The sequence below is a fragment of the Emydura macquarii genome, unplaced genomic scaffold, assembly GCF_026122565.2.
Source record: "Emydura macquarii macquarii isolate MOO-44397 ecotype Brisbane River unplaced genomic scaffold, CSIRO-AGI_Emac_v2 contig_1477, whole genome shotgun sequence".
In the NCBI taxonomy this organism is placed as follows: domain Eukaryota; kingdom Metazoa; phylum Chordata; order Testudines; family Chelidae; genus Emydura; species Emydura macquarii.
The window spans coordinates 24058602-24083711 of record NW_027131614.1 but is presented as its reverse complement, the minus strand read 5'-3'; the positions used below and the strand labels follow the sequence as shown (position 1 = coordinate 24083711).

The following is a 25110-nucleotide window of genomic DNA, read 5'->3' as shown; positions in this document are numbered from 1 at the left end:
TTGGTTGGTTTGACGGTTCAAATGGGAAATTGCCTTGCTACCATTTCCTCATGCTGAAGCTTTTTCCACTTGTAACAGTGTAAACGTTGCAGTCCCCACATCTTCTGCTTGTGATGCTATTGCAAGGATTAATAGGACATGGGCATACACTGATCCTAACTGCTGAGATGCATGAAATCATGTCTAGTAAGCAGTAAGAAAGGAGAAGGGTGCTAAACACCACTGATAAAACTGTGGCACTGAAGGTTTTGGAGAAAGAATAAAACAGGGGGTTAGCAAATAGTGTCCATAAAACATTTGCAGGTGTTCTGCAAAGCTGCTCTTGTCTCAATGGTGAAGCAACTACCAGTGTCCAAGTCATGACACTCTTACTAGTTGTGGCTTGCTTCAGGACACCTTTAGAGTTTCTAGGGGGTTCTCCAGCCCTCCCCCCAAAAACTGAAAAAGCAAGCCTCTCTGTCTACATGCTGAAGCATGTCTTTCTCTCAGGAATTCCTTTGGTGTGATCATATGAACAGAGGACCCCCAAACAGAGGAGGTAGAAAACATACAGGAAGGCAGAACCAAACTATTGAGAGGATTGGGATGGTGGGAATTAGAAGAGACTCAGACACAAAATGAGAAAGGTGAGTAAGCGTCTGCCCCTCTCCCATTAAACCCAGCTGATTTCAATCTTGTCTCTGTAGTACTGCTCTAAAGTTACCTGAGGATGGCTGTATTTTGAGGAAATGCTTGTACTGTATAGTGGCTCTGAAAGGCCTATTGCTGTCTGTCTTATGGGATGCACCTGGGGAACCCAGGCTTCCTAGGACTATAAAAATGAATCATGGGCCTTTACTTAGCATCAGAAATAGGGGAAGCGTTGCAGTAAGGGAAAGTCATATTCAACAATTCAGGTAGAGACAGCTCTCAGGGAAGCAAGTACCCCCAAATGTTTAAATAACAATATGTATGCAATGTTGTTGTAGCTGTGTGGGTCCCAGGATTATAGATAGAGAAAGTGGATGAAGTAATATATATATATATTTTTTATTATGAAGGCTAACTAGTCACCTAACACCCACTCCACTTGCGCTAATAGTGAACAATGAAGGCAAATCTCCACATTGATGGAACTGTCAGAAAAGCTCTTACCTGAGGGGCTGTATATAGGTTAGCCCTGAACCCCCAAAATTCTTCTCATGACACCAGGTTTTGATTTCTACCATAGTTAGTCACTTGGCTTAAGCCGGCATGGGACTGGTTGAACATTATGGCAAACCTGGTCTTATTTTCAGGCTTTTAACAAAATCTCACTTTTCACTGCTTTACCTGGGATATTGAAGGGGAGGCAAGAAGGAACTCAAAGAGAATAGCAATATGATACTTCCTCTGCATTGTGCACAGTTATAGTACTTCAAACAAGAAAACTTCAGTTCTGATGGAAGGTAGTGCAGTTCCTACTGACTTCAATGAGAGTTGCAACTCTGCATCCCAGGGTGAATTTGGCTTGTGGAGTCGTGATGTGACAAGAATATTCGGCCTTTGTTGCACTGATAAAAATTGTTCAAAACAGCTCAACCTGCTGTGGAGATGACATTGAAATGTCATTGCTTGATTAATCAGCCAGCTGCTGTCCCACTAATGCCAGCTGAACCACACAAAATAAAGCAGCCCCTTCCCCCAATGCATTGGAACATGAGCTGTCAGCACCCAACATGTACCAAATGGGTTTTGCATTCATATATCAGCATTCTTTACTCACTTAGGAAGGATTCTTCTGTGTATTCCTTGCCCGTATTGGCTTGCATCCACCATCAGTACTAAAGTATGCCACAGCGGGCTCAGTAAGACATAAAGTTATGTGCTCCATAAGTCTCCTCATTTAATGACATCAAAATAAACTTTACAAGGGGTGTACTGTATATCCTGTCTGCTGAAAGGCTTTTTTCCTGTCTGTAGGAAGGTATTTTCTATCCCATGGGACAGGCATCCCCTGCCAGACAATGCAAAACAGCCTCTCACCTTCCCTTCCATCTGGAGAAAGGAAGTAGGAGAGCTGCCAGCTACAGAAGAGGAGAATAAACATGACACATTATTTTGGCCCTAATGATTCTAAAAAACTAATGATGGATGCAATACTTTGTGGGCTTTATCCAGCAGTCTTACAAGAAAAGGTCAATTCTGTTGTGAATATGTTGCCTTTTTTATCTATTCAGTTTAATCTGATATTTCTGTTGTTAGTTAAAGTTCTCAACAAATAGTCCAAAAACTAGAGACAAGTATCCCAGATGCTTTCATAATAAGGAGTGTTAAGCAGAATCACCTAGTCCACTTGTAGTAGGCATGAAGACCCTTTTTTCAGCCGGGTGCCACTAATAATTTACATCCTTAATTTAAATCCAGTTTATGTTTTACTTCTTGATGCCTCTGAGGGAATGCCTCCATAGCTCAGTAGTATAGAACAGCATCCCTTTGATATGAATATTCCTTTAAAATGGCTGTTGAACTGGTGTATATTATTTTGGTCCCATTTCTGGAAAATGATGGAGTTTGGGAAGGAGACTAGTATTCTTAGAAAGAAATAAAGAAATTGATGGTGAGGAGGACAACTGAATGTCACCAACTCCCTGCCTCTGCATCCCCCTCTCAACTTGCACCTAGTTGACTATGTGGATGTGCTAGCCTGATAAGTTTTTATTCAGTGGAAAAAAGAGGTCTGTGGAAGTGCCTTGGAATCTGATAGCCTCCCTGGGGTATAATGAGCAAAGGCTAGATTCGCTCTGGAGATGCATATCAGACTTTAGGTCTGTGTCTCAGAGCAGAACCTCCCCAACATTCAGGAGGGTTATGTGTTTGTGATCCAGGCTTTTGGTTTGGCCTATTGTAGAGACGGGCTAGCCACAGAATTTGAGTCCAAGTCTGGACCCAAACTTCCTCTATATTTCATATAGGCCTATCTCTAATTCTGCTAAAAAATGGTTGTGCACTTTAGTATTTATGGTTAGCAGGGTTTTATGAATACTTGCCAGTACATATCTGTTTGTTTGGTAGTGTATTGCTGTGTATTAGTCTAGCATCCAGGCATGTCCCACAAAATCAAAGGCACAAGGCAGGTCTGTCTTTCATTAAGCTCACGTTGTGGACTATATGCAATAACCTTGTTTGTAAAAAATAGCTTCTTCATGGTGGTTCTTCACTGAAGTATGAATGTATATGGAACACAGTGGGTGTGCATTTTGCCCTATATACTAGAGATGATACCTGGCTCTCAAATGATTGAACTCTTTTTTGAGGGTTCCTTCAGATGTTCCCAATATCCAAGAGAGTAGTTCTGTGTCATAGTTAGTAGCAAGGCATTACAATCATCTGTTGTTGCTCAATTTCTTTGGAAGAGTAAATCAGTGTTATGAAGCACCTCTGCTATCTGCTCAGCACAATAGAGAACTTTCAAGGGCTGCACGTATCTTTTGCTTGATCTGAAACAATCTCATTTAGAGCCTGATCTATTGAAGTTAATGAGAGTCTTTCCATTGACTTCAATGTGCTTTCCATCAAGACCTTATATAGAGTTGAAAAAATGAAGAAGAAAAGGTCAAGAAGGGTCAGAAAGGAAACTTGCAGTTAGCTAACAAGCCACATAATCGCTAGAGTATTGAAAGGGCTAAGAATATACCTATGATAGCAAGGTACCTTGACCCAGGCAATGAGGTATTTTGCATGAAATTTCTGTTAACTCTTCATGGCTCCAATGCTTATGCTGGGCCTATTCTGTTGTGAGGTCTGGTTGTGAGGTCTGGTGGTGATGAGCTGAAACTTTTTATTGTCCTGCCCTTATGTCTGGTATCTATGCGGGACCACTACAAAAACACTAATGATTATAGTGTGCATTTCATGACTTGGTGTAAGCACAGAGTCGGGTCTTTTTTCTTTAGCAGAGGAATGCAGTAGTTTTTCCCCTGACTGAGTACAGCTGTAGTTTGACAACAGAGGTGCCAAGGTAGCCTTAGAATTCATTACTCTTCAGCAGAAATAATCGTTTGAAATGTTCTGATTATATTGTACAGAACTCTTTAGTGTACAAAGTATTCACCAATAAATCAGTGAGACTACCTAAAAATACACAGTTATAACATTTGCTGTTTGTTAGAAGTATGAAATGGCTTATTATGAATACTGGACTCAATTGGAGATTGGCTATCCTTGATGTCATAGTCATGCCAATAATGTCCAGTAAATCCATGGGGCTAACTGTTTCCTTATTATGTATAAATTCCATTTCATGACAGCAATAATACATTCCAGGCAGTGTATTTCAGGGTGATAATTATCCTTCTTGGGTGGTTAAAGTTACTCCACCTTAGCTGTGTGAAAAAATCTGCACCGCTGGCAAAAATGGTAAATTTCCTGGTTTCCATGTGTTTAAAAAAGGGGGAGGGGAAAGGAATCTTTTGCCATACTTCATTTGGATTCTGGCTGAATAAGGGCAGAATAAGAAACGAGTATAGTTTTTAGGATGTGGCCTATGCTGAAATGTCTAGGGAGATACAGGTAACATATCAGTTAGCTTTTATCTAGTAGGAATCGTTACACTAATGTGCCCGATCTGTGAGAGAATGTTAATTATGGGAAGAAATCTGGATAGGAAGTGGGAATTAATATAAATGAACTTCCTAGCATTTTTTTTTTCAGTTTGCTTCCATGAGAAAGAATGGAACAAAGTCTGTTCAAATTTCATCACCTACATGCCCAAACACTTCCAACATTGGAACCCAGACACTAGTTGTTGCAAAGTTCTAAGACAACGAGTAAAAAATCAGAGAAGCCATTTTCAAAGAATGTTTCCTCAGGAAAGGATCTATTTAGTATGTTATCTATGAGCTCAGTATAAAGAAGAAAAATAAAATACTTATTCCCCCTCCCCCCCAGTCCCATCCTAGTGTGTGTCTGATGCAATGGTCTAGTAATCTAATACTGTATCTTTTATATTCTAATAATTCCCCAGTTCCAGTGTCCTAATCAGGTAACTTCCAGCATCAGAATCATAGAATCATTGAAGGTTAGGGTTGGAAAGGACCTCAGGAGGTCATCTAGTCCAATCCCCTGCTCAAAGCAGGACCAACCCTAACTAAATCATCCACAGAAATTCCTATAAAAAAGAAGTTCAGTAGCAGCCATAAGAGCAGTAGTAGTCACATGTTAGAAGGGGAATAAAGCCTTTCTCCTGAACAGCTTCGTTAGAATTTCCTTTCCAATCAGTTTTGCCTGCAAACCTTGGAGAGCAGCTGCCAAAAATTTTGTAATTTATGAAATCAAACTTGGATTAAACAGCAATCAGAGAGTCACACATCAAGAAGCTGGGGTACAAGTTGACAGAGGGTTCTGTCTGTTGCTGATTATGGAGAGGAATATTCTAATAATATGTCCTCTCCACTATTTTCTAATGGCACAGAACTCCTGAATAAAGGTGATATGGCTATTTGTCATATCCAATAATGATGTCATGGCATCTTGTGTTCTGTTGTGGCTGTATAGTCTGATCCATGAGGGACAAGGTCATGAATGGCTGCCATATAGGAATGTGTAGGCTCCCACTGAAGATGTGGCATGACACTTGGCCCTTTTTAAATCTGTTTTTCACATTGGTTTATCTCAAAGTGTTTACAATCTTTATTCATAGTTGCACTCCATTCAGGTGTGTCCTTGGCTGCATCTTTGAAGTTGTCAACATTTATGCTGCATGAGTTGAACTTCTGCTTAAGGGTGTCTTTGAAGTATTTATGTATGTCCTTCTGCAATTTCTGAGTTTCAGCTCACCATAAAGGACCTTTTTGGGAGCATATCATCACTTATTCTGATAATATGACCTGTCCATCTAATGTGCTTTGATAATCATTGCCTAAATGCTGGTTGGTTTTGCTCAAGGATATTAATGTTTGAGATGATGTCTTGCTATAAATACCTCACACAGGCAGAGTTTGACTGCTTAATTTGAGGGGGCAAGAGGTAGGGAGGTTAGATATATATGTCTAACTAGTTACCTTATTCTGCTGCTAATGCTCTGCTGAAGCTACCTTGGCAACTGGAGCAGGAAGCTTAATTTCTCAGTCAGTTGCTTTCCCGAACTTCCTGCTTCCGGTCACAAGGCCAGAAGCAGGAAGTCTGGGAAGTGACCAGCCGAGAATAAGTTGTCTGACACTCCAGTTGCCAAAGTAGCTTAAGCGGAGCACTGGCAGCATCTTATTCTGCTGCCAATGCTCCGCTTAAGCTACCTTGGCAACTGGAGGAGGCAGCTTAATTTCTTGGCCAGTCGCTTTCCTGAACTTCCGGCTTCCGGTCACATGAATGGAAGCCAGAAGTGCTTATCTTTTGGCAGGGCCTGTGGCTGACTCGGGTGGGCCTGGCAAAAAAACAAGTCCTAAAAAAATCATCATAAGTTTGTGGGGAGGAAATTCCTGCCATACGCCCCTCAAACTCTGCCCATGGTTCCTCAAAGACTTTTGTCTTGGCTGTAAGCCCTCAGAGACTGCAGAATTTTCCAAAAGATCTATACCTTATGTTGATGCCCTTTTGAAAGTTGTGAGTTGCATAATTCAAAACAGCTGAGAAGAAGAAAACAAAGAGGAATGGAGTCAGAACACAGTCTTATTTCATCCCATTAGGTACGGGAAATGGTTCACAGAGGCCACTATTTGGGAGTACTTGACCAGTCATTTCTTCATATAATTGATGTTTGATGTTAAGGAATTTGATAGAGCAGCCAAATGTTTCTTAAATTTTCAAGAGGCCATTTCTATTCACAGTGTCAAATACTTTTATTAGATCTATGAAGACAGCATATAGTTACATCTTTTGTTCAATGGCTTTTTCCTAAATCTGTCTCCCAATGAAAATCATGTCTGTGGTGTTCTGATCTGATCTAAATCCATGGATGTGGTAGGTAGGAGGAGAAGAAGCAGGGTGCTGGAGCTCATGGGGCGGGGCAAAGGGAGAAACAACAGGCAGCCTATTAGTGCTATGAAGGATGTGCGTGATGGGGTGTTTGCCTGAGAAGATGACCAGTTAACCACAGGGGAATTAAGCTGACTAAGCAAGCCTTGATTTGGAATAGAGCTCATCTGAGAAGGAACATATGGGGCTATGATAAAGCCATGGAAATGGCAGCAGATGAGGGCTGCAGAGGCCTGTAGCTACCTTCTAGCTGTTGAGAGGGAAAGGAGGAAACTAGCAGGAGACTAGAAGTCATGAGTCCTGGCCCTGCTGGAGGGGTGTACCCAGAGTTGAAGTAGGTACAGCCTAGGGAAACAGTAGTGAGGTTTGGGACTGTGCAGACCTTGGCTGCTGGTTGTAGGGTCCCTGGCTGGAACCTGGAGTAGTGGGTGGTCCTGGGTTCCCCCACCAGCTATGGGGGAAGTGGCAGAGTTAGGGTAGTGGAACTGGAGACTGCCTGTGAGGGTTCCTCCTGTGGGACTTTGGTACCTTGGAATCAGAGGACTTTGGTGACCTGGCTGGAGGGCCAGGTCACCATGTTGCATAGAGAATAAGTTGTGGCAAGGCACAGGAATGAGTGCCAGAAGGGGCTGTTGAACTTGAATAGAGCTTATCCCCAGAGCAGCCAGGAGGAGGTGCCTCTAGTGGTAAGTGTACCCCACAACAATATGGAAGGGGGACACTTGTGGTTAATTAAAATGACATATACAATATCACAGATTTACACAGTGATTTACAAATATACGGTAACATTTTCCTTGGATGGAAGAGCTTGCAGGCAGATAGGCAAGGTACAGGACAATAGAAACTGTAGATACACAAAACAAGGTGCAGATCGGATAAGGGAGGGTGTAGAGATTACTGATAAGGAGCACAAGGTATGAAGGATTCTTGGAGAAAGTGGGTGTTCAGGCAGGATCTGAGAAGAGAGATAGAATGTGTCTGGAGGAAAGGAATTAGGCAACTATTCCAAATGCAGAGGCTAGCATAAGTAAAAACATGTAAATTCTGATATCCAGTTGTATCACACATGATATAGTCATGTTGTACGGGTAGCACTGGGAATAACAGGCGAGAAACCACAGGAAGTGCTAAAGAGGATGGCTGGTGTATTCGCTCAGGTTCCTCCAAGACAATAGACATGTATCACCAGTGTCCTATGCTGTGATGGAAGGCAAACATGACTGATTGTCCCCAGTATCAGCAACAGTGTAGGCAGCACCACAGCAATGAATCAGTCAGTTGGTGGTCACAAAGGACCATATCCTCAACTGGTGTAAATCAACATAGCTCCATTGCTGATTTACACCAGTAGTGGATCAGAGCCATATAGGGATCATCATGGAGTCTGGGAATTTTGTTTAGCTATTGTCAGTGATTTCAGAACCTCAATTAATCTAAAATGATGCTCAGATGATGGACAGGATCTGTTCTATGCTACATCTCAAATCATCCGTCTGTCTAGGATCTTTTTGATTGTTAAATCAATTCAGTGTGCAGACCTGTTTGCATAACTTCTTTGGTCACTCATGTCTTGTCTACACTTGAAATGTGATAGTGGCACAACCTTGCTGCTGTGGTGTTTCAGTGTTGATTCTATCTACGCCAACAAAAGGGGTTCTCCTGTCAGCGTAGGTAATCCACCTCCCCAAGAGGTGGTATTTAGGTCAACAGAAGAATTCTTCCATCAGACTTGCTCTGTCTACACCTGGGGTTAGGTTGGCTTAACTATGCCTCTCAGAGGTTTGTTTTTTCACACTCAGGAGCAATGTAGCTATGTTCCCAGGGTAGACCAGCCCCCAGAGTCATAATCTTCCTTAAAATTCAAGTTTTTCCCTCATAAAAGAACACTGAATGGGACAGGTTGGTTAAGTTATAGTTTTCCAGTTCTGTGGAATAGGAATTTTCAGAAGTTATAGTGTGCAGGTGGATCCTTCTTTTTATAACTTGATAATACCCATAAGTTGGTGATTAACACCTTTGCTTCATGTTAGACCTCAGCATGTGGATCTTATTGCCTCATCAACCACAACAGCCCAGCTGGCTTTCATCAACAAAACAGTGCTATTTGACAACCAATAAAACACAATTTTTGCTATCAGAAATCATCAGTTTTCCTTACCCTCTTTCTCTCACCCAAAACCCTGAGAAAAATCTGTGGATCTATCTCTATGATTCTAATAACTCATATCTATAAATTAGGGCCATTCTGGTGTCATGTCAGGGCAAAAAATATATTGGTGTACAATGAGGACCACCAGTGCTTCTCTGGGTGGATTTAAATCTGTTCTTTTTGTGAAGAAAGTATGACTATAGTTTTGAGGCTTATTGCAGCAGAGGTATGGGCACTGACATGTTCCTTGAAAGAGTAATTAATTAGTTTCTCCTCCTTAAGACCCACTTCCTTTGTCAGGCCCAGTCATATAATAAATGACAATGTATCATAATGATATAATAATCTAAAGTGACCTCATCCCCTGACCTTTCAGAGCATCTTCCCTGTCTGTGTCTGCCCTATAGACTATAAGATCTCCTGAGCAGAGACTGTCTTGATGCATGTGCTTGACTGTTAATATTATCATGAGTTAAAAATGTAGTGGGATGGAAGGGTCTTTGGATAGCAGTATTAGGATGCAACTATAAACATTGTCATGCTGTTCTGGGGAGTTATTTTGTAAAACATTGTGGCTCTTTAAGACGATGTCCATGCTGTAATATCTTTCCTATTCATAAACTAATTCACATCCCAACCTTCGGGACCTGATCCAACTCTCACTAAAATCAATGGAAGTCTTTCCCTGGGAATTGGACTGGGCTCTTACTCTGGGATGAACAAGTGTATTTTAAGTTTCAGTAAACATATCTCAACTGTTCTGAACAGAGGGGGTTGTTTCAAAGCTTCATCTTCTCTGCATCTCGCCCTTCCTTTTTTTTTGTTTTGTTTAGGCTTTTAAGTCAAACACTAAGTGTGATTAATGATGGCGGAGATTACTAGGAGCATAAAGTTCAAGAGCTGGGCTATTTATTTGTTTAAGAAAGTTGTTTTCCGAGTGTCTGTCTCTATATCCAGCCACATGCTTAAACAGAAATATTTCAGCGTATTAGACCATTGAATATTGTTTTGACAGCAAAGATGTCCTGTAAACAGCAAGGAAAGCAAGGGGAAATGTTAATTGTTCTTAAAACTAATTCCATTTTCATGTAAGCTGTTCTCATAGCATTGGTGTGGGAAGAAATGCCTCGTGATGCTGAGAAGACTCTTTATGTAACTTGGCATACAAATTAGGGGGCGAACAATCCCAGAAAAATTAGAATTTGGAGTTGGGTTCTAACCACCAAAGTTGGCAAACAGTAAGGCAAATCCACACTTCCATCACTGGAGCAAAGATGGAGTCTAGAAAATAGGATTTTTCCAGGCCATAGTCAGAGAGTGGTGATGTTTGTGACAAGATATCACATGGACATGTTGTCACATTTCATTATCAAGATACCAGGTTGTGGAGTTACATTAGCTAAGAATCTGGCTCAATAAGTTTGCCAAACCCACACTCTCCAAAGTTTGGGCTCAGTTCAGAAGGCTAGGGAACTGCCTGAACTGTTTGCCCAGTTCTAATAACATTCAGGGCCAAAATCATCCCCGAGATATGCATATAGAATTCCCATCCATTTGGCCAGTGGAGGTCAGAATCTGATCCACTGTCTTTAAATGGATTTAATGCTAGCCATGGAGAATATTAACTGGTTTCTGATTTAGGTTGGTTGTTTTCCAGCTAGCTTCTATAATTTGCTTCATTTGACTTAATGTTTTAGACAGTCTTCTGACTAAAGTGCATAATTGTCATTCATCAAAACAAATGAGCACCTACAGATGTGGTAAACATACACCTCAGTGGAACAAAAATCTATCATACTTAGTAGCTTACATTCAATCTGACTATTCCCTTTTAAAGCACCTCTTCACTTGATTATTATGTTGAAATTTTGCAGCAAAGTTTCTGGGAAAGGGAATAATGTTTGCCTCCATTAATTTAAAAAAAAAAAAAAAAAAAAAAAACCCACACTATTTAACATGATGAATGTATTAACTTTTATGAGGGTAATCGTTTTGACAAAATGATATTCTGTTTTCTTTCTTTGAAAATTGATTGTAATTGGAAATAAATTGATTTTTCATCATTACACTCCTTCCCCCGCCCAAGAGAATGGTATTGTTTTTCCCTACTATTTTCTAGTTCAGTCCATTTAAATCATGTTCCTCCCACACTTCCCTACTACACTAAGTATAGGCAGGGGTTTGTTAAGGAAGGTTTGTTTGTATGCTTCCAATTGCAAGCTTCTGATTAAAAAAAAAAAAGCTGAAATTCTTGTTCTTGGTGAATTGATTGCCAGATTATTTCTTTAAAATTATAGCACTTGCTTCCTGTTTTCAAAATCAGCCACTCAAACATAGATTTACAAACTGGAGTGCCTAAATTAGTCTGCATAGTTAGAGCAATAACAGCTCTATCAGACTGCAGGTGTCACAATGCACACAGACAGACAGCAAACAGCAAACAGGAGGCAGTCTTACTGAACCCAAAGAAATCTTTTTTAGCAGAGTTCATGTTTCTGAGCTCATGAGGTCAGACTATAGAAAAGAAGCTGACACTATGATATTGAAGGCTCCAGTGGTTTTCCTGCAGGAATAGATGGATGACCTGGTTGTTTTATACTGCTGACTTTGTCAATTAAAACAGCAAAGTAGAAACTGGTTTTCCTCATGTGGGTTTCTTTTTAATGTGATTTTCCTTGTCATCAAACCTACTTGTATGCATATTCCCCCTGTCTTCTATTTGCTTAAAAGTCTCTGAATTTCTGACTTTCCCCGCTGCAGTTGTCAAGGTACAGTGTGTCCATAGAATTTGTGAAAGAATATCAGAATTAATTTGAGATGGGTCCAAGCTTCACCATTCAGATCCAGCTCTGGGTTTCTAATTCAGGCCCCCAAAGTTCAAAGGAAGTCAGGATTCTGGTTTGGCCCATTAGAGAGAGAAGTTCTAATAGTGAAATTCAAATCTATGGTTGATGGCAGATTTCAGAATCACTGCCCAAGAACTCAGGAGTGTTTCCATTTAGGCCAATCACTGGAATTTAATTTATTGTGCAAATACTTTGAGGGCTTTAGGTTACACAGATTGGATATGGAGGCTGAATGGCTCAAGAGCAGTGCTTGAATTGGAAAAGGATATATTGGGGTCTGAGTCGTTACACCATATGCCCCCCAAAGGCTGGGCATATCATTGTATGCCCTTTAGTATAAGCACTGCTCAGGAGACTGTCAATAGGCAATGAGGTTGCATGTGACTGTAAAGAATGAGAACTGTCACTATTGATCCCCAAGAATAGCACAAAAATCTGAAAGAAGACATGGGATAAGAGGTGGATTCTTTATTAAAAAAAGAAGATGCCAATACAAAATTAAGGTTGAATGAAACTCAGAGTTAACGTGCAGTTCTGCTTCACAAAAGGATTTTATAGAATTCCTTATTTGTTGTGTCTCAAAGATTTTCAGATCAAATTTGCTCAGTTTACAATAACTGCCATCCCAGCAACTCTTTCTGGGCTCCTAAGGGTCTTTTTTTCTCATGTTAAGACTCTGCAGGTCAAACTCTGCCTTCAGTTACACCTGTGGAATCCTGTTGTCTTCAAATTATGTCTCCAGTTAGGCCCTTTACTTGGTACTTGTCGATTCTGTTGATGGTGAAGAAGGAGGAACAGAGTCCAGCTTCCTTCCCGAAGACTCTTTTCATTCAGCAATATTGAAAGGGATAAAAATAATTGAAAAAACCCCACACTTGTTTGTATTACCAAATTTGGGAGATACAACTCAATAGACAGCAGCAGCAGATCTGCTAAGATAAAAGGTATCATTTTTACACAGGGTAAAATTTTCAAAAGCATCTAAATTACTTAGGAGTCTAAGTTCCAGTTTCAATAGTGATTTAGGCTCTTAGGAGCTGAAGTTTCATGGAAAGTCAATAGGATTTAGATTCCTAAGATGCTTAGGGTATGTCTACACCACAATAAAAAAAGTTGTGGCACCAACACTCAGAGTCCAGGTCAGCTGGGGCATGTGGAGCTTGGGCTGCAGGGGTATAAAACTGTAGTGTAGATGTTTGGGATCAGGCTGGAGTCCAGCCTCTGAAACCTTTCCCACTCATGGGGTCTCAGAAGGCAGGCTTCAGCCTGAGCCTGAATGTCTCCACTGCAGTTTTATAGCCTCACAGCCTGAGCTCTACAAGCCGGAGTCAGCTGATGCAGCACAGCTGTGGCCATGCCACAGGTCTTTTATTGCAGCGTAGATGTACTCTGATGTGCTATTTAAAATATTATCTGTAGTCACTTTTCAGAGTAGAACTACACCTTAAGGTTTCCAGAGCAATCTCAATTCTGTTTTTGTGCATATATGTATTATAATAGGGCTTTTTTTAATTTTATGGAAGGTAACTCAACAGTGGCTTGCATGTCACACAGGTAATATGCTATACTTGTCCGCAGAATTATAATAATGTGGAATATACTTTCATCTGCCACTCCATCACTCTCACTGTTATAATCAGATAGCTCTTACAAAGAACTCATCGTACAATTTTGAGATCTTGCTAGTCCTCAGATCAATCCATGGCAATAAAATGTATGTTGCATCTTCTAGACAGAAAAGCTCATTTCATTGATCAAAAATTGGAATCCTTTATTTAAAGCATGGCAAAGATAAAAAGAAAGTGCCGAACACAAGTGGATCGCCATATCCCCATATTATGTAATTTTTCTTTGAAAAAGCCGTTTTTCCTGTGGTATGACCTGTTGTTGATTCCATGCTAGCTTGTCACAGAAGAGTGCTGATCAGAAGACTTCTCCTAATCTGACTCCTGATATGAGAAGCCAAATTAACATTGGGCAAACCGGAGAAGTCATTTTCCACAAAGTCTTGTGCATGGGCCAATATGTTGCCAGTGCCAGAATGCATAGTACTCTAGCTATCACTTTTGTTACTTCAAAGCCATTTTTTTCCAAGCATGTCCTCATTAGGGCTACATACACGTAATGGTTCCAAATAACTTTATTTCTGAGTTATCCAAGCACACAAAAAAGTACATGAAATATTTCTTAACCAGTGAAAACAAACCAAAATCAAACCTTTAAACTGAACCTTATTGAATTTTGTTAGGTTTCAGATTCAAATTCTTACATATTTGGTTTCAAAATTGTAAGTATATTTTTTAAAAGCTAGTTCGTATGGGACTAAAATCTCACCAGAAAAGTTGGATCCCAGAACATTTGACTCTAAATCTTGTGATTTTTGGCTCCATTGAATCCAGCCTCACATTATTTTTCAGTGTGCCGTAGTCAAAACCTAATCTCAAATTAGGTGTGGACAGCAATTTCTCAGCCCAGTTATGTGGTACTTTAAACAAAATAGGAGTGTCATTTGCAGATCATATGGGGAAGTGAATGAATTTTAATTCATCAAAAATCTGGTACAGAAGAATGCATTTGTTCTTTGTTTTGTTTGTTTGTTTACTTTTGAGTCCTCGCTCACCTGCAGGCCATATCTGTCTAATTGATCAACAGCTCTGGGTATATTTGTGCCCAGAATCAAATTACTTTGAGACTTGTATGGAAGAGCTAGGAAATCCCTGTCAGTCCCCATCACTATTAAGCAATCACTTTCCCTGGGAACCTGCTATTGCTGGACTGGACAAGCTGTCAGTGCTGCAAGTGGCTTTGTGAATATGTATCTAGTCTTTTCCTCTGTTTACTTAGAGAGGACCAAATTGTCAGATCCTGTAAGGCTGGGCAGTGCAGGTTGTTTCTAAGCCAGTGGCCCATCCACCTTAGATGTACATTTTCGAAAATAAGAATCTTTTAAAACACTAACGAGATGGACAGATTTACTAATGCAAAGACAAACAAAGTGGAAAAGGAAGTTTATGTATTGTAAAGAGTTGCTGCTGCGTAAAATGCAGGAAAGGAATCTTCTTTTGGCTGTTTGGACAGACTTTTGCATAGCAGATAGAGACATAGAGCAATTAGCATTTCTGAGTATAAGTAAGCTAATCTGTTTTGTTTATACAGAAAGGTCCCCCAGAAGAGAGGCAGAAGCGGAGACATAAGTAATAAGCACATATGTTTGGAAAGAGTATAATGTACTTATAAATATTATAGTGGCGTCACTACAGTTAAGGGTCTGGCAACATTTCCATTGTAAACCCTTATTGTCAGGAGTTCAGAATTCAGCTGTAAAAATTCCAAGGCTGCAACTTGGCATGTGCAGGCTCACCTCAGCAAAAGAAGTCTTCCCTTCCCTCCACCTCCCTCCCTCCCCCCAAATTGGCACAACTCTGTTTGTCCATTTGGAAGTGATATGAGGCAGCCCCCTATCAGTCCTCTCGAAAAAGCAGATCGCTTGTATTCCTGTCTCTCCAGAAAAGCTTAGACACTGAAAATGTGGTGGGCCATTAGTTTGTGCAGCACACCCAGTGTCTTCAGGTAGAGTAAACAGAGAAAACACACCAAATGAGACGAGATTATATTATTTCATTTAAAAATCCAGTTTATTTTATATGAGCACCCAGTTTCAGAATGAAAATATCACACCGCTTTTTAGGAAGTGGCCTTCCTGAGCATATGATACACAGGGACTGAAAGTGCTACTGACAATCTAACCAATTAGTGATCTTACAGCTGAACATTTCTCTAGAATGATTTCCTTTTGGTCTGCTAATGGTTTACTGGCTTCAGCTAGAACTGACCCAATAGAACTTAATCTGAAAAGGAAGAATCAAAATCTGTTCTTGAGCCACAAACTATAAGCCTGCAAAGCTATAGTGTATTAACTGGCATAGCTGGCAAGGATAACGAAGAGAAACATAACTAGAAATAACCGGAGTTCAGCTGCAAGAAATTTTAGGCTATCAAAATAACTAGTGAGAAGATTAATATTTTAAATTGAGACAGTGTCAGTACAGTATATAGTGGAACATTTAATTGGAAAAAATACAGTCCATTATCTTAAACCCAGCATTGTAGAGAAAAGAGAACCTTAAATAATGAATGCAGGAAATCTCTTTTTTTACCATACACCAGCTTCAAGTCCACATACGGAGGATCAGGTTGAACACTTTTAGCTGTTACATAAGAGATGGTGGATATATTACACACTAAGTAGCATATTGATAGCTATAATTACACAGGGATTTAGGGACCTAGTTTTGGGGCTAACATTTCATGTGAATGTCACCTGATCCAGGCTTCAAGCTTATGTATGTAGCATCAACCATTAAATTATCATTGCTATTGTTGCATGTTGGTAGAAGCAGCAAAAAATCCAATCCCCCCCAATCTCCCCTTTCAATCCTCCCCCAAAATTCCTTTCAGGTACCAGACTGACAAGAACAATGTCACCAGAGACATCTTGAATCGCTAAGGCAAAAGAAAAGATCACCAAGACAATAAATCAGTAAGCTAAGCAAAGTCTATCAGCGATGCCAAGAAAGTCTATAGATTGCAGAACATATGTTTTTACCATGATGGGCTCAAAGCGAATTTAAAGGGTGGACAAGCTAAAAATGGAATGCCTTTTCAGCCATTAATTTGCCATAAATGGTTAGTCAGATAAAAATCTAATTTGTTAGAGGCTTTCCCTTTTGCTTCCTCCGCCACTCTCTCTTTGTATAACTTCTGTGCCTGAGGGCCAAGCACCGTATTGACTTGCATCCTGCACAAGCCAATTAAAATAATGGAGTTAAACAGGGTGTAAATCAGCAGCAGCACTGAATTTGGCCCCTATGATTTTATTTGACCTTAAGAAAATGTCACTGTGAGAAACTACTATATCCAGTGAAGTAAGAATAATCATCGAGCAGTATATTCCTTTAGCAGGTAAACAGAATCAAAAGGAAGTCAAAAGCAATTTCTCTTGATTCCATATTAGGGTACAAAAAACTGCATAAATGGGATTTTTAGGGCTGCCCTTAAATCCCACAAAAGCAAAGAAATGTGGAATTGAGGCTAATTGTCCAATCTACATTGAAACTATGGTGCAAAGTGGGGTGGAGGGAGAGAAGAAACAGTGTGGTGTAGCACAAGATATAGCTTCTGTTCATCTGAATTTTTAGCCTTGAATTTCTGATTTTAAAACAGGCCCTTAGGGATCAAGTGGCCTGCCCCTATATACACACACAACTTCAATTGATATTAACGGGAGGTAGGCAGGTACACTTAGAAAGGAGTCTGATTTCATTTACTTCATTGTAACTGCATTCAGTCCAAAAGAGTTACTCCTGATTTCACCAGTGTAAATGAGAGGAGAACTAGACAGTAGGTCTTTGAGGCCAACAAAATAGGTACAATTTGTTGGCCATCTATCTACACGGGGAGAAGATTTCTGATAGTAGAGGGCTCTTTAACAGATAAAGGTATAACAAGATTCAATGGCTGGAAGTTGAAGCTAGATAAATTCAGATAGGAAATAAGATACACATTTTTAACAGGTAAGGTAAATAACCATTGGAACAAATGGCATGTGGTGGATTCTCTGTCACTTGAAATCTTTAAATCAAGATTGCATGTCTTTCTAAAATTATGCTCTAGCCTAAGCAGAAGTTATGGGGTTGAAATAGTAATTACTGGGTGAAATCATATGGCCAGTGTTAGACAAGAGGTCAGACTATATGAACTAATGGTCCCTTCTGGCCTTAAAAATCTATATATCTACAGTGAATGAAGATGTTCAGGTTTCTTGATATTTTTTCAATAGTCAAAGGAAATTTTCAGAATATGTTTGACTTCTCTTACAATTGCCTTTTGGTAATTCAGTAAATGACACTGTCATTCACATAACTGGAAAAAACATCAATGGCCCTTGGCTTATATTTTCCATGAGATAACAATGAAAATAAATATTGTGGCTGATTTTTATGAAAGAATCTCCTTGGAACGGTATGGCTTGGCTCCTTCGCATTAGTGACAATTAGAATTCCAGTGGTAACAGTTCATTCCTTTTACCTAGTTTGTTTTGGAGGGGACACTGAGCATCAGAGGCATAGCCAGATGTGATCTTCTGGCAGGGCCTCTGGCTGACAAGGGTGGGCCGGCCAAAAAACCCAAACTTCCTGCTTCTGGTCACGTGACCGGAAGCAGGAAGTTCAGGAAGCCACCTGCCAAGAGAAAGCTCCAGTTGCGCAGGTAGTTTTAGTGGAGCTTGGTGGGCCTGCTTTCAAAGTGGGTGGGCCCTGGTGAGCCCACCCTGCTGAGCGTATGCAACATTTATGATGCAAATAGCTATGAGTTGCATAGCTAAAAAAAATTACACTTGCAAAAATATATATATGAAGGCATGGAAATCCAGTTTTCCCTTCTATAACTGAACAGCAGCCAGCACACGTCTAACTTGATCTGCCTGGATATGCAGGAGCCACAGAGTGAGTGAGTGAGTGAGTGTAATATATAATCTTGGTAAAATAAAAAAGAGTGAGAGAGAAACCATGGAAAATCAGATCCAGTTCTTCTGAATTCCTGGGCAGGTAGTCTGCATCAATCTCTCCTCACTTCACATCCACAGCACAGTTCAATATGCGTGGAGGCCTCAGATGAATTTTTTGCATAGGCCTCCAATGTTTTCATATGGCAGGAAATGCACATGTTCTTAATAGTGATTACAAATAATAAATTTTGCCTTTCAAAATCTAAATTCAAATAGCATAACAGGTATAACAGAGGCAAGCCATTATGCTCAGTAGTTAACTGTGCAGATGAGGTCCAGGGAATTCATTGTATACACAGAAGATGCAATGTTTTTACTAGATCTTGAATAAACTGTTTGCCAGGATTCCAAGGCTGGGTGTGAAACAAGTCACTCAAGTAACTGATATTAACTTCAGGCTAGTGAGGAGGAGCGAATAAAAAAACAACAATCCTATAACAAAATAACCCAGATCATAATTCCATGTGTGGAAGCCAGGGGAGTCACTGAAACACAAGAGAACATTCAGAATGGGATCTCCGTTTTGTGAGTATAGTCTGAAAGTGATTGTTTTTGTAGCTACAAGACGTGCCTGAGGCTGGACTGATGATGTGTATCACTAATCAGCTAAGGAAGGGAGGCAAGGAGAATGTATTTTGCACCAGAACTTTGAAAACAGCTCTTTGAAGTAGCACAGGAATAGCTGAAACAAGCACTTTCAAAGAAGGCCAAGCTCTTTGGGACAGGGACAATGTCTTAGATCAGGGGTATCCAACTCATTTGCTATGGCGGGCCAGATTTGAATGAAATGTATTTCAAGTGGGCCATACATACCATAAATCGAAATACTAGGCACTTTTGGAGTGCTGTGTCTTGTGCACACAGTGCTCCACGTGCTGCCGCCAGAGTACACAGATCTTGTGGCAGCGCGTGACGCCGCGAGATCTCATGGCGTCGTACTCTCTGGCAGTAGCGCACGACGTTGTACCCTCTGGCAGCAGTGCGCACTGCCATGAGATCTTGCAGCTTTGTACTCTCTGGTGGCAGCGTGCGCTGCCACCAGGGGCCGGACCAAAAAGGTTGGCAGGCAGTATCCGGCCCGCGGACCGGATGTTTGACACCCCTGTCTTAGATATCTGTAGAGACCATGCACATTTCTGACATTGTGAGTACCATATTGACTTCTCTGGTATCTTACTGAAGAGCAGACTGTTGCCAAGATAAACCATTTATTATGAAAAGGGATTATGTACAGAAATGAGGTAACAAAACTTTGTACTGCACTGTGTAGCTGCAGCCTATGACTGCCCTATCCTGGACTTCTTTGTGTGTCCCAGAAAACCAAAAACTGCATCTAGAATGTACAGAAAATGTGGCAACTCTGAAAAAGTTGCCTGGAGGACTTGCTCTACTGTATAACTATTGTAGTCAATTAGAGTTTTGCCACTGACTTCAATGGGCCGGGATTTCACTCTGTATCAATAATTACTACTGATAATTAGCACATGCATATCAGAACAGTGCTAATAAGAAGAGAAGGGAATGCAGGCTGAATCTAAAAGCAGCACAATTGGCTTTCTTTCTGCTAAAACTAGAGTGAAGAGGATAGATGGAAGCAATGACATGCACAAATTTCATAACTGCCGTCCATGGAATATTAATTATAATTATTTTTATTTGCCCATTGCCATGGCAGCTGAGTGCTTCACTCTCTCTTCCCCCTCTCCCCAAAAAGTAAAAGCACCTTACAGCTACATTTTGTGAGCTCTCAAATGTTACTTTTTGGTGTGTAATTGCTTCTTCATTTGAGTAGCAATTAAGCTGCAGTATGTCTAGGCTTGCAAATCTAGCAAACTTGGAAAATTCCTTTAATTTTTAAAGTGAGTTTGTTTGCCAGGTGGTTTTTTCCTCCAAGCTTGCCAAACTCTGATAATTACAACTTATGTCAAACTGAAAACATCGTGTCCTGGAACACAGCGGGATTACCATACCACATTAGTGGTATGATAATGCCTGCCACCCTCATTCAGCACATTAGGGTCCCAAGTCAGCAAAGTACTGAAATGGGGCCTAAACATCTACCAGAAAATGAGCATACATTACTTCCTATCAAACTAGTCAACATTTTTTGATGAAAAGGTTTTTCACTGAAAAACCCAGTTTTTGGTTATCAAAAAAATTTAATGACATTTTCAATATAAAAATTTAATTAAACAATTAAAAAAACCTGGTCCATTTGATCCCTGCGAAATAGAAGCAAATTCAAACATTTGAGACTTCCCTTTCCTCACCATTTTCCAACTATTTCTACTGCCTGGCACATTTATGTTGTCTTCATGGCACATATTGCTGAACATACTATGCCACTATTAATGCACCATGTTGTCATATGCCACACTGGTATGCCTGATTACATGACAGAGATAATGTTGTAAAGCAGGCAACATAATGTAACACATATATATTACATAAAACCGTATTTTAGGGACTGTACTTCAGCAAACTGCTTCATTTCCAAGGTTACTCCACTTGTGCTCCATATTTAATAAAGAATATTAACATCAATGGCTATCACGAGGTCAAATCTGAACCAAGTCACTTCTACAGGCACTGTGGCTTGCATCCCTACCTTTGAAGCACTAGCCATTTGCTAGAGTTTGTGTTGCTATGTGAAATATTTAAGTAAGTGAAAGGATTCTGCCATCAACCAGTACATGCCTCTAACATCATGTATAGATATCTATATGTAGTGCACCAAATTAATATTCTAATGTTGACTGGTCATATGTGAAGGGTTCAGATCAGCTGTTTCCTGAAGCACTTCTTTGGGTATAAGTTGGGTCAATGGATTTCTTATCATCCTCCAGTATTGGTCTGTGTGTTCTTGCCATGCTGTTGCCTTGTGATTATAGTGGGTCAAATAAAGAAAAAACAGATTAATGAGCCTAATCGCAAATATAAATTACTCAAATTCCATTCATTACTGTTAGTGGGCCAGCTTGTTATTTCTTTGTAGATGTTTACATGTCCATCCCTGTGCATGAAAGTAATTGCAAATCATGAGTTTCACCAATTTATACTGAAAGCATTCTCAGTTTAGTTACTGCCTTAAAAATGTCAGTCATCTGATCTGGGAGCAAAACAGTTATCATTTGATCAATCGTGCACCATGAATAATGAATGGTTAAAGTGAACAGTTGGCAAACAACTCATAGTCTGAAAATACTTATCTGAACCATTTGCTGAATACCTCTCAATATATTTACAGAAATCAGGAACAGCTTGTAAGTGATTAGAGAAACAGGCATAAATTCATATTTTTTGGTTTGATGAATACTTTTTGTCCAGCTGCTGTTGTGGTGATTTTGTCTTTGTTCTGATGTTTCATGTCTCTCCAGAATTTCTTTAGTGGGAAGAACATAGGCCTTGTGGTTAAGGATTGGGACTCAGAAGCTCTGAGTTCAGTTCCCTGTTCTGCCAATGACTTTGGATAAATCAGTTAATCTCTCTGAGCCTCAGCTTCCCATTACTAAATGGGGAGAGCAGAACTTCCTTCCTGTCCCTTAAAGAGAGTATGTATAATGCTTAGCACAATGGGGCCCTGATTTTAGCTAGAGACTCATTTTGTTACTGACTGTAAAATAAGGAAATCTAAGATTATAGGAAAAAGTAAAAAAGAAAAAAGAAAAAAAAAAAGTTTCCTCTCTAATTGAAGCACTTCAGTTAGGAAGGTGCTTCGTTACTCATCACTGAAATTAGGCTTTCTTTCAGGGCCTCTTTTTATTACTTTCCTGGCACTGATGAGTGTATCCTGGCAGTTGTGAAAGACCTTCTGTACTTCGCTCACACTTGGATGGTTGCAGGTGATAATAAACCCCAGAGGGGTGATGGTGTGCACAGTTGATAGTTTAAGAAGATAGAGATGCACATTTTGAAAATAAGCTTTTTCTGAGCCACCAGCATGTATCACGTGGCATCCATCATGTCCAGTAATAGTTTATTAATATTATTGATGAACAAGGAAAATGAACCTTAACTAAATGTCCTAAATAGTCATATACCTCAACTCTATTGCAGCCCTATTTACACAACAAAGAGAAATAGGGTGGCTGTAGGGGGAGGTGTCATAGAGTTCAAGGCCAGAAGGGACCCTTAGGGCATCTAATCTGACCTGTATATCACAGGCCACTAACACCACTTAGCACCCACACACTAAACCCAGCAACCAGAATTAGATCAAAGTATAACAGCCTTTAGCAGGCTAACCTATTGTATGCCACAGGGGAGAATGGGAGGGACAGAGGTGCACCAATACTTGAGGCCTTGCAGTGGCAGGGAATTCAGAAAGTGAGGTATATCCAGTTGTTCCCAGGGAGTAACCCGCACCACAGGCTGCAGAGGAAGGTGAAAAACTAACAGGGTCACTGCCAGTCTGACCTGGGGGGAAATTCCTTTCTGAACCCACATATGGGAATCAGTTAGACCCTGGGTATGTGAGCAAAAACTAGCTAGCCAAGCACCTGCAAGAGAATTCTCAGTACCACCTCTGAGCACCAGTTGACCCTTTCCAGTGCCCCATCTCCAGCTGTGGCCACCTCTAATGTTTCAGAGATAGGACACACACACACACACACACACAAACAAAAAACCTAAAGCAATCCCAGCAACAATGCAACTAAACAAAATCCAAAGCTCCCAGTGGCTGGTAAGGGGAAGACAGCCTGGAGACTAAGGCTTTGTCTTCACTGACGGCAGCAAATTCGCCACCGTCAGATCGACTTCTCTGGATCGACTGAGCAGTCAGTGAAGACCTGCTCAGTCAACCCAGAAATCGACGTATTAAGACCACCTTCTCAAGTGGTGCAGTGCAGTGAAGACGGCGCTCAGAACAGAAGCAGAGATCGACGGGAGTTACGCAAGTTTTTTGTGTAGCTTGTGTAACTCTGGTTGACTGCCACCGAATCTCCAAGGTAAGTGAAGACAAACCCTAAGTAAGTTAGCGGAGGAAGGGAGAGAGATATGTTCCCCCCTCATCTCTTAACTTGCAAGTACTTTACAAGGAAGAACCCACAAAGGGAGGAAAATGGCGTATTGTCAAGACCACTGCTAGCTCTTCCTTTGCCTTCCTCAGGGCATCCTGACCTTGGAGACTCCTACCCAGGATCTAGGCTTGACTTTCTAGGAATGTGTCCTGAATACCCCTGCTGAAGTAAACCAGGGAGGGAAAATGTGTTTGTTGATGGAATCTCTCAGGTCAGAGAGTGGCAGGAGGAGGTGACTCATCTGCATATGTGATGTTTTGTGGTTCACTCACACCAGTAGTGGGTTCAGTCACTGTCTGCTTTACAACCCTGGGTGTCTTTTTGGCTGTGCAGCTTTTATTCAGACACCAACAGCCTGCCAGCAGTCCACAAGCCTCACTCTGGCTTTGGTCAACCTGCTTACTCCTTATAGGCCAATCTTAGTACTCTTTCAGCCCTGAATTCACCCCCCAAATTATCCTACTGCAGGGACCAGACCCTCTCACTGGACCTTCGTAGAGAAAGTGTTAGATATGCTACCTTTCCAGATACAATAACACATTCCAACCCATTAGCTTTCTAGAAGTACACTCTCTACTGAGCTTACACAGCACTCCTGATTTATAATGAAAGCAAAACAAGTTTATTAACAAAAGAACATGGATTATGTGATGGCAAGTAAAAGAGATAGAGGCAGAAAAGGTTACAAGCAAATAAAAGTGAAAACATGCTTCTAAAAGGCTAAAACTTAATTTAGCATGATACAGTCTTTGTTCAAGAAGGTTTCTGTCACCCACTGTCTCCTCTCCAGCTTTTACTGGCCTGCCAGGCCAAGACCCATCACGGAGATCAAATTACTCAATTCCTTTGTCTCCTAAAGTGAAGGATAAAAAAAGGGGTTTTGCTCTGTTCCTTATATCCCCAAAGGGATAAATCAGGAAGGCCTCCTGGGGATTCTGTCTCCTAGGATGCAGGAGTCATGTTAATTCTCTGTCTCTTGAGTTCAGGTCAGAATAACTCCCCCATCTGTTTAGCTCAAAGGCTTTGTTTACTGCTAATATGTAAACTGAGATTAAACCCACATTTCTTTGTCTAGGACAGACCTGTTTATCACTGTTACCTAGGCTAGGCTTCTGATCTAAACAAGGTCTAGTAACATCAGAAAAAGGGAATTCTTAACTTCATATATAATATTAGCACACACATTTTACGATGATATTAATAACTAATGTGTTATTAGCTTTCATCTGATACCTCACAAAGCATATTTTGTACAACCATTATTGCAGTAGTGTGTAGAGTGTCACTGTAGGGGTGCCTAGGGTCACAGCATAGCATCCAGTAACACAAGGACTTCATTGGCAGGATGCACACGGAAGCATCTGGGATGGAGGATGCTAGCAGACTAAGATGATTACAATGGTACCAGAGGAAGAAGGAAAACTGGCTACTCTGTGGGAGGAGACTGGCTGCTGGCCACCTCAGGCAATAGATCCATCGCCTATCTATGTCCCCTGCCCATCAAGGCAAAGAACCAGTGTGCTGTACTGGAAACATGAGGAGAGAAGCAGATCCCAATGACTGAGGAGGAGAAACCACATGGCCCCAAATCTGGGA

At 40.6% G+C, this 25110-nt stretch overlaps 1 long non-coding RNA gene across 2 annotated transcripts in view; it reads left to right on the top strand.

The window, feature by feature from the left end:
* The window catches only part of LOC137156870 (uncharacterized), a 68325-nt gene that overhangs the window by 2054 nt on the left and 41161 nt on the right, over nt 1–25110 (top strand). Inside the window, exon 3 of one of the 2 annotated variants that reach the window (XR_010920934.1) lies at nt 490–626. The exons of the other annotated variant lie outside the window; for it this stretch is intronic. This is a non-coding gene — a long non-coding RNA (uncharacterized lncRNA). The remainder of the gene's footprint in view (nt 1–489; nt 627–25110) is intronic. 2 annotated transcript variants of the gene reach the window in all.